The sequence below is a fragment of the Carlito syrichta genome, unplaced genomic scaffold (genome assembly GCF_000164805.1).
Source record: "Carlito syrichta isolate Samal-C Ts95f unplaced genomic scaffold, Tarsius_syrichta-2.0.1 Scaffold123615, whole genome shotgun sequence".
Classification (NCBI taxonomy): domain Eukaryota; kingdom Metazoa; phylum Chordata; class Mammalia; order Primates; family Tarsiidae; genus Carlito; species Carlito syrichta.
In genome coordinates this window covers 130,313-140,606 of record NW_007067711.1, presented here as the reverse complement: position 1 = coordinate 140,606, position 10,294 = coordinate 130,313, and positions in this window count along the sequence as shown.

The following is a 10,294-nucleotide window of genomic DNA, read 5'->3' as shown; positions in this document are numbered from 1 at the left end:
GTAGAGATGAGGTCTCGCTGCCCAGGTGGGTCTCAAACCTGCGGGCTCAGGCAATCCATTTTATTTCTTTTTTAAAATCTAATAACTCTGGCCAGTACTTCCAGGGCAGTGTTGATCTTTGTCTTATTCTTTTTTTTTTTTTTTTTTTTTTGAGTTGGAGTCTCACTCTGTTGCCCAGGCTGGAGTGCAGTGGCATGCTCATGGCCACTGCAGCCTCAACCTGCTGGGCTCAGGCGATCCTTCCGCTTCAGCCCTCAGCCTTCTAAGTAGCTTTGTCTTATTCTTGATCTTGGAGAGACAGCCTTCATTCTTTTACCGATTGAGTATGCTATTAGTTATGGAATTTTCAAAGTACGTTTTAGCATGTTAGAGTTTTTGAGGGGTGTTGGTTTTCGTTAGATGCCTTTTCTGCATCAGTTAAAATGACCATGTGCTTTTTCCTTTGTTCTTTATGTGTGTTACACTGATTGATTTTCATATTATGTTGAGACTTGTATTGCTGGGATAAATCCTGCTTTGTCATGATCTTCTTTTATATACTGCTGGACTTGGTTTGCTAGCATTTTATTAAGAATTTTGCATCTATATTCATAAGGAATATTTGTAGTTTTCTTTCCTTGTGATGTCTTTATCTGGTTGTGGTATCAATGTAGTGCTGGTGTCACAGAATGTGTTAGTAAGTGTTCACTCCTGTATTTTGGAAGGGTTTGTGAGTGTTGACATTAATTCTTTTTTGTGTGTGTCAGAGTCTCACTCAGTCACCCAGGCTGAAGGACAGTGGCACGCTCTTGGCCACCACAGCCTCAACCTACTGGGCTCGGGTGATCCTTCTGCCTCAGCCTTCCAAGTAGCTGGAAATATAGGCACGCGGTTAATTATCTTTAAATGTTTGTAGAGCTTTGTGCAATGACAGTATCATAGCCAATAATGTTCATCTGAGGTTTGATTATTGCTAACTGAAAACTTCCCCCCGTGACCACCTGAAATGTAGTCAGCATTGGCAATTTCTGACAGTCTCTACAGAGACTGAAAAAATAGATAAACAATTAAATAAATAAATATTTGGTAGAATTCACCACTGACGCCATCTAGATTTTGACTTTTTTTGTTGGGAAGCTTTTGATTTACTGATTCAGTCTCTTGTTATAAGTTTGTGGAGATTTTTTATTTCATCTACAGTTACTAAGTGACTGTAGATTTCTAGGAACTTGTCCACTTCATCAATTTTACCAAAATTATTGGCGTACAGTTCATAATATTCTCCTTTTTTTTTTTTTTAGTTGGAGTCTCACCCTGTCACCCATGCTGGAATGCAGTGGCACACTCACAGCCACCACAGCCTCAACCTGCTGGTCTCAGGCGATCCTTCCACCTCGGCCTTCCAAGTAGCTGAAACCACAGGCATGCGCCACCATGCCCGGCTAATTTTTTGATTTACTGTAGAGATGAGGTCTTGTCAAGTTGCCCAGGCTGGTCTCGAACCCCTGGGCTCAGACAGTCCTCTCACCTTGACCTCCCAAAGTGCTGGGATTATAGGTGGAGTCACAATGCCCAGCCTCATAATATTCTTATAATCTTTTTATTTCTGTTAGGTTGGTAATAATACCCTCACTTTCATTTCTGATTTTGTGTTTTCTCTCTTATTTTCTTTGTTAATCTATAACTGATAACAGGTAGACTTACAATTGTGTTGATATTTTCAAAGTCTATTTTTTATTTTATTGATTCTGTTTTTTTCTATTTTCTATATAATTTATCGCCACTCAAATTTTTTTTTTTTTTTTTGAGTTGGAGTCTCACTCTGTCTCCCGGGCTGGAGTGCAGTGGCACACTCATGGCCACCACAGTCTCGACCTGCCTGACTCAGGTGATCTTCTGCCTCAGCCTTCCAAGTAGCCAAAACTACAGGCACGTGCCACCACACCTGGCTAATTTTTTTGATTTATTGTAGAGATGAGGTCTCACCAAGTTGCCCAGGCTGGTATGGAACCCATGGGCTCAGGCGTTCCTCTCACCTTGGCTTCCCAAAGTGCTAGGATTATAGGTGTGAGCCTCCACAGCCGGCCTGAATTTTTTTTTTTAATTTCCTTTCTTCTGTTAGTTTTGTATTTAGCTTATTCTTTTTCCCTGATTCCTCATGGTACAAAGTTATATGCAACTTGAGATCCTTCCCTCATCTTATTAATTCATTACTTTTGCTGGGCACGGTTACTTTTGCTGGTCGAGGCTGCAGTAGCTGTGATCGTGCCACTGTACTCCAGCCTGTATGACAGAGTGAGACTCTGACTCAAAAAAGAAAAAAAAAATTCATTACTTTTTTTAGAGACAAGATCTCGCTCTTTCACTCACATTGGAATACAGTGGCACTATCTTGGCCCACTGCAGTCTTGATTTCCTGGGATCAAGTTGTCCTCCCGAGTAGCTACAACTTAAGGCACATGCCACCACACTGGGCTGTTTTTTAATTTTTTTGTAAAGATAGGTTTTGCTACATTGCCCAGGCTGGTGTCTAATTCCTGGCCTCATGTGATCTTTCCCACCTCAGCCTCCCAAGCAACTGGGATTATAGGTGTTAGCCACCACACCCAGCCTCTTTCCTCATTGTAAACGCAGGCATTTATGGCTGGATGTGGTGGCTCATATCTGAATTCCTAACACTTTGGGAGGCCAAAGCAGGAAGATTGCTTGAGCCCAGGAATTTGAGACCAGCCTGGGCAACACAGCAAGACCTCACCTCTACAAAAATATCAAAATAATTAGCCAGGTGTAGTGGCACAAGCTGTAGTCCCGGCTACTCAGGAGGAAGAAAAGGAAGAATCTCCTGAGCCCAGGAAGTGGAGGTTGCAGTGAGCCATTATCATGCCACTGCACTCCAGCTTGGGTGACGAGTGAGACCTCAGCTCAAAAAAGACAGAAATAGGCGTTCATATTTAAATGCAGACATTTATGTCTTTATGCTATCTTCTGAGCACTGCTGTTATATCATACTTTAAGTGTAGGTAGATTGAGTTTTTGTTTTCATTTGTCTCTGTTTTCTAATTTCCCTTGTGATTTCTTCTTTGACTCATCGTTTAAGAGTGTTGTTTAATTTCCACATTTGTGAATTTTTTAGTTTTCCTGCTGTTACTGATTTCTAGATTCATTACATTATGGTTGGAGAAGATAGTTTGTATGATTTCAATGTTTTATTATTTATTTATTTATTTTTTTGAAACCAGTCTGAGAAATAATGCACCACCCTCCTCAGATGTCATGTTATAAATTAGTACCTGCAGCAATTTAGGTGACATTGTCCTGCAAGTCCTAATGAATCCTGCCCTAGGCAGTTTTAGCAAGGGTTTAAGAGTAACACTTAGCCTTTTCAAATAAATATACTTTTCTTAAACATAGGTCAAAGTCAAGTGCATTGTGAGACCAGCAGGTCGAGGCTGCAGTGGCCGTGAGCCCAGTCTCGACCTGCTGGACTCGGGAAATCCTTCCACCTCAGCCTTCCAAGTAGCTGGAATTACAGGCATATGCCACCATGCCCGGGTAATTTTTTGGTTTATTATAGAAATGAGGTCTCACCAAGTTGCCCAGGCTGGTCTCAAACCCTTGGGCTCAGGCAGTCCTCTCACCTTGGCCTCCCAAAGTACTGTGATTATAGGTGTGAGCCACTGCACCCAGCCTGCATTTGTTTTTCAAATCATAGAGTTACAAACCAAAATACAATACTGCTGGCTTTTAAGTTTTCCCACATAGTTATTTTCACAGATCTTTGTTTCTTTGTTTAGCTTTATGTTACTATCTACTGTCATTTCGTTTCTACCTAAAGGACTCTCTTTAGCATTTTTTGTAGGGGAGGTCTATTTTTTTCAGACTCCTGAAGTTTTTGTTTATCTTTGTATTTTGGTTTTTTTTGTTTTTTTGAGTTAGAGTCACACTCTGTTGCCCAGGCTAGAGTGCAGTGGCACACTCATGGCCACCGCATCCTCGACCTGCTGGGCTCAGACAATCCTTCCACCTCAGTCTTCCAAGTAGCTGGAACTACAGGCATGCGCCACTATGCCTGGCTAATTTTTTTATTTGTTGTAGAGATGAGGTCTCGCCAAGTTGCCCAGGCTGGTCTCAAACCCCTGAGGTCAGGCAATCCTCTCACCTTGGCCTCCCAAAGTGCTGAATTACAGGCTTGAGCCACTGTGCCCGGCCAGGCCATTATTTCTTCATGTCTCAATTTTGTAAACATATGGAAATAAATTTTAATATTTTTTTCTGCTTATTGTAACATCTATGTCAGTTTTGGGTTAGTTTTGATTGATTGGTTATTCTCCTCATTAGGGGTCATGTTTTCCTGCTTGTTTATATGCCTGGTAATAGGACGTCAGACATTGTAAATTTTACTTTGTTGAGTGATGGTCATGTTCTATTCAATTACATTTTCTTGAGCTTTGTTTTGGGATATACTTAAAGATAACCTGGAAATAGTTCGATCCTTTCAGGTCTGCTTTTATTATTTATTAGGTGGGTCCAGAGCAGTGCTCAGTCTGAGGTTGATTATTTTCCATTACTGGAGTGCTTAAGTACTCAACCTAGAGTCCTGTGGATTACGAGTTTTTCCATTCTGGTTTGTGGCAACAGAAAATATTCTTGGACCTTTGTGAGTGCCAGATCTTGTGCTTTTTCCTTTGGCCTTGAGTACTATGCTGAATCTCTGTGGATCTCTAGGAATCTCTTTGACCAGCTCTCTTTTCTCTGGCGTTTCATCTTTTAAACTATAGCTGCTTTGGTCTCCTCATACTTTTTGCTCCATCTCTTCAATTAAGGGAGTCCATTGGTCTTTGCCTCCGTTTCTTCACCTTCTATGCCACTCTGTCTAAAAACTCAAGATGGCAACTCATGATGATTGTAAGACTCACCTTATTTGTTTCCTGACTCTTAGTGATCACTGCTCTGTTGCTCAATGTGTAATGTCTCAAAAACTGTCTCATGTGTTTTGTGGTTTTGTTGTCGTTGCTGTAATTGTTTCAGGAAGGTAAATCTGGGGTCCTTATTGTTCTATCATGGTCAGAAGTAGAAGTCTCATTCCACATATTTTGATAATTGCATATTTATTTTCATTCAGCTCAAAATGTTTTATAATATTTCTTGAGACTTGCACTTTTACCTGTGGATTATTTATAATCATGTTCATTAACAAGTGATGAAGATTCTCCTTTTATGTTTCCATTATTGATTTCTAGTTTAATTTCCTTTTTTTTTGTTTTTTTTTTGAGTTGGAGTCTCACTCTGTCGCCCAGACTGGAGTGCAGTGGCCACCCCCGGCCAGCGCAGCCTCGACCTGCTGGGCTCCGGCGATCCTTCCGCCTCAGCCTTCCAAGTAGCTGGAACTACAGGCATGCGCTACCACACCCGGCTCATTTTTTGATTTATTGTAGAGATGAGGTCTCGCCAAGTTGCCCAAATGGGTCTCGAACCCACGGGCTCAGGCAATCCACTCACCTCAGCCTCCCAAGGCACAGGATTACAGGCTGAGCCACCGAGCCCGGCGACTTTACACTTTTTAGCCTTGGTTTTATGCTTTATTTTTAGTTTGGTAGACAGCCTAAAGTGTTTCCCAAGCTCTTCTAATTTGATAAGACTCGTTCTCCAAACTCTTTCCCTGTAGATCTTATCATGGCTTGATTTTAGACTTTTTTTTTTAGTCTGGGTCTCACTGTGTCACCCAGGCTGGAGTGCAGTGGCATGGTTACAGCTCACTGCAGCCTCGACCTTGTGGGCTTGGGTGATCCTTCCGCCTCAGTGACCCAAGTAGCTGGCACTATAGCCTTGCACCACCACACCCAGCTCATTTTTTTGTTTTGTTTTTTGTAGAGATGAGGTCTTACTATATTGCCCAGACTGGTCTCAAACTCCTAGGCTCAAGCAATCTTCCTGTCTCGGCCTGCTAAAGTGCTGGGATTATAGGCATGGGCTATCATGCCCAGCTGATTTTAGATTTTTTTTTTGAGTTGTAGTCTCACTCTGTCACCCAGGCTGGAGTGCAGTGGCTTGCTGCTTATGGCCACTATAGCCTCAAACTGCTGGGTTCAGGTAATCCTTCCACCTCAGCCTTCCAAGTAGCTGGAACTGCTGGCATGCACCACCAAGCCCAGCTAACTTTTTTTGATTTATTGTAGAGATGAGGTCTTGCCAAATAACCCAGGCTAGTCTCGGTCCCATGGGCTCAGGCAATCCTCTCTCTCACCTTGGCCTACCAAAGTGCTAGGATTATAGGCGTTAGCCACTGGGCCCAGCCTGATTTTAGATTTTATTAGGGTAGAGTGAGAGTAGGTCTTACCCTAGGCCATAGTTCTTACCTCTTTTTGCTGTCTCAACTGGATGCCAGTGATGATAATAACACATTTACAAGATATCTCCACTTTGGCGGGGCCAAACTCCCTTGGCAATGTTCTTATCGCTGGACTATTCTAACTCTAGTGTCTCTGTTCTAATCTTAACCCTATATATAGTAACTGCTTTCTGATAAACCTGAGGTGGTCTCACTCTGGTCTTACATATATCATCTTTGATTCATTTTCTCTGGAGAACTCTAATATATTAATATATTCAGCTCAGCTATATATTAATATATTAGAGTTCTCCAGAGAAACTGAACCAAAGATGATATATGTTGATAGATTGATTGATTAGTGTTAAGAATTGGCCGGCCAGGCACGGTGACTGAAGCCTATAATTCCAGCACTTTGGGAAGCCGAGGCAAGAGGATTTCCTGAGCCTGCGGGTTTGAGACCAGCCTGGGCAACATAGTGAGACCTCATCTCTACAATAAATAAAAAAATTAGTGGGGTGTGGTAGGTCATGCCTGTAGTTCCAGCTACTTGGAAGGCTGAGGCAGAAGGATGGCCTGAGCCCAGAAAGTTGAGGCTGTGGTGGCCAGGAACATGCCACTGCACTCCAGCCTAGGCGACAGAGTGAGACTCCAACTCAAAAAAAAAAAAAAAAAAGGGCTCCTGTGATTATGGAGATTGAGAAATCCTAAGATCTACAGTGAGCAAGCTGGAGACAGGGAGAGCTAGTGGTCTAGCTCCAGTCTGAGTCCAAAGCCCTTACCTAGAAGCAGGAGAGCCAGTGGGGTGTGAGTTGCAGTCCAAGTACAAATGTGAAGGCAGAAGACCAATGTCCCAGCTCAAAGCCATTCAGGCAGAGAGAGAGAGAATTCTTTTTTTCTTGAGTCATCCGGGCTGGAGTGCAATGGCTTGATTATGGCTTAACTCCCGGGCTAATTGTGTGTGTGTGTGTGTGTGTGTGTGTGTATGTGTGTGTGTAGAGATGAGGTCTCATTATGTTGCCTAGGCTGGTCTCAAACTCCTGGCCAAGAGAGAGAATTCTTAATCAGCCTCTTGTTCTATTCAGGCTTTCAACTGATTGGAAAGGGCCACTCACATTGAAGAGGGCAGTCTGTTTTACTTAGCCTACTCATTCAAATCTAGAACATCTCATCCAAAAATACCTTTACAGACATACCCAGAAGTAGATGTTTTTAACTAAATATCTGGGTACCCTTTGGTTCAGTCAGATTGACACATAAGATTAACCGTTACTCCAGCCTTCAGCCGTGGGTTTGTGACTAGAGTTGTAGACTTCTAGAGCACCCTCTTTTGCATGGCACCCTCCTTTCCTTTTCTCTATTCCATTTCTCCTCCATTTCAGCTGCTAAGTCTTCTTTTTTTTTTTTTTTTTTTTTGAGTTGGAGTCTCACTCTGTCGCCCAGGCTGGAGTGCAGTGGCCGCTCCGGGTCACTGTAGCCTCGACCTGCTGGGCTCCGGCGATCCTTCTGCCTCAGCCTTCCAAGGAACTAGAACGACAGGCACGCACTACCACGCCTGGCTAATTTTTTTTTTATTGTTAAGATGAGATCTTGCCAAGTTGTCTGGACGGGCTCGAAGCCTTGGGCTCAGGCAATCCACTCACTTTGGCCTCTCAAAGTGCTGGGATTACAGGCTGAGCCACCAAGCCCAGCCTGTTTATTTTTTTAGTCAGAGTTTCACTTCGCTACCCAGGTTGGAGTGCAGTGACAGGCTGCTCATGCCACCACAGCTTCAACCTGCTGGGCTCAGGTGATCCTTCCATCTCCCCCTTCCAGGTAGCTGGAACCACAGGCATGTGCCACCACACCTGGCTAATACTTTGATTTATTGTAGAGATGAGGTCTCACCATGTTGCTCAGGCTGGTCTTGAACCTCTGAGCTCAGGCAGTCCTCTCACCTCCGCCTCCCAAAGTGCTGGGATTACAGGCGTGAACCACTGCACCCAGCTACCTTCAAGTCTTGTCTCTGCCTCTTCAGCCCAGTGGGACCTCCCTACTCTGCTCAGACTTCAGCTCTCTGCATTATATTTTGGAACTTATTTCCAGGTAGAGGAGCTAGGTGATGTTGGGGTTCATCTCATTAGTTTCCTTTCTGTCAGGGATCGTAGTGTCTCGTGCTTCCTGTTTGTCTTGTGCTTCCTGTTGACTCTGCCTGAAAGTGGTTGCCTCATATATTTTGTCAATTCTCTAGTTGCTTATGGTGGGAAGACTCTTTAGTACCACTTAATTATAGCTGGAAAGGTTGTCAAGTTTCAGCTGCTTTATAGTATTTTATTATATGAATTATTCCACTGTTTGTCCATTCTTGTGTTGATAGACATTAGACATTTAGGTGTGTTCAAATTGTCAAAATACATTGGTGTTTCAATGACTGTCCTTCTACCCAGAAATGGAATTGCAGGTTTATAGGATACATATGTCATCAGCCTTACTCGATGTTGCCCAGTTGCTCTCCAGATTGTCCTGTTTTATATATCCATAACAGCATGAGTTCCATTTGTTCACATCCATGCAAAAATTTGATCTTGTTGAATTATTGAATTTTGCTACTTGTACAAATGAATGTAAAATGATAATCGTTACCTTAGTCTTTCCAAGGTTGCTAGTGAGTTGTGTGTGTGTGTGTGTGTATGTAATTATGGGTTTCCCATTCAATAAATTGTTTATACCATTTGTCCTTTTGAAAAATTGGATTATCTTTTTGTTTTTGATTCTTTGGAGTTTCCTATAAATCCTAGTCACTAGTCCCCTTTTAGTTATATGTGTTAGAGTTGTTTTTCTCAGTTTTGGCTTGTCTTTTAATGTGTATGTTGTCTTTTCCCATACTGAAGTGTTGAATTTTAATGCAGCCATATTTGTATTTTCCTAAATGATCTGTGCTTCTTTCTTTGACCTTTAGACACAGAACTGCCCCAGGGCTCAAGCTATGGGCCTGTTGACATTAATTCTCAATAATCTCACTTAGTATCAGGGCAGCTATGTACTTGTCACAACTTGACCAGATTCTTATGCCCACTGCCCAGAAAACCCGACTGGCACAGCTGTTGCAGTAGAGAAAGATTTTAATATTGCAAAATAGCTGTGCAAGAAGGACAGGAACTACTCTGAATGTTTCTCAAATCCACCTGAGAATTCAGAGGCTAGGTTTTTTGAAGGGGACTTGTGACCATCAGCTACTGGCTCCTGGGCAGCGAGCTACTGTAGAGGTAGTTAAGGAAGGCAGGCAGGAGGTGAGGTCCCTGAAGGTTAGAGCCACATGTGCCCCTCAGACTTTGGGATGCCATCAAGGAGATCTGTGTACTTTTTTTTTTTTTTTTGAGTTGGAGTCTCACTCTGTCGCCCAGGCTAGAGTGCAGTGGCACGCTCACAGTCACCACAGCCTCGACTTGCTGGGCTCAGGTGATCCTTCTGCCTCAACTTTCCAAGTAGTTGGAACTACAGGCATGCGCCACCATGCCCGCAAATTTTTTGATTTATTGTAAAGATGAGGTCTCACCAAGTTGCCCAGGCTGGTCTGGAATCTGTGGGCTCGGGCAATCCTCTCACCTTGGCCTCCCAAAGTGCTGGGATTATAGGCATGAACCACCACGCCCAGCCTGTGTACTCTTAAGCCCATTGTTTAAGGGGAAATAGGTTTGTCAGCCTTGTGGGAAGCTCCTTCCCCCCAGCCCAGGCCCCAGGAGTCTGGATGTGAAGATAATTAGTTGCCCTCTATTGGAGTGAAAGCAAACTTAGAACAGATTTGTTAAATTCTAACCATAGCTGCAGTTTTGAAGGGCTGTTCTACAGAATTTATTCTGTGGCCCTGTATTAATTCTATATAGGCAGTTTCACACTAAAGATTTTTATGTATAATTCCTCCCCCAGTGAACTCCAGTCATATGTGATAATTTAAAGGATAGTTGCGGCCGGGCTCAGTGGCTCAGCCTGTAATTCCAGCACTTTGGG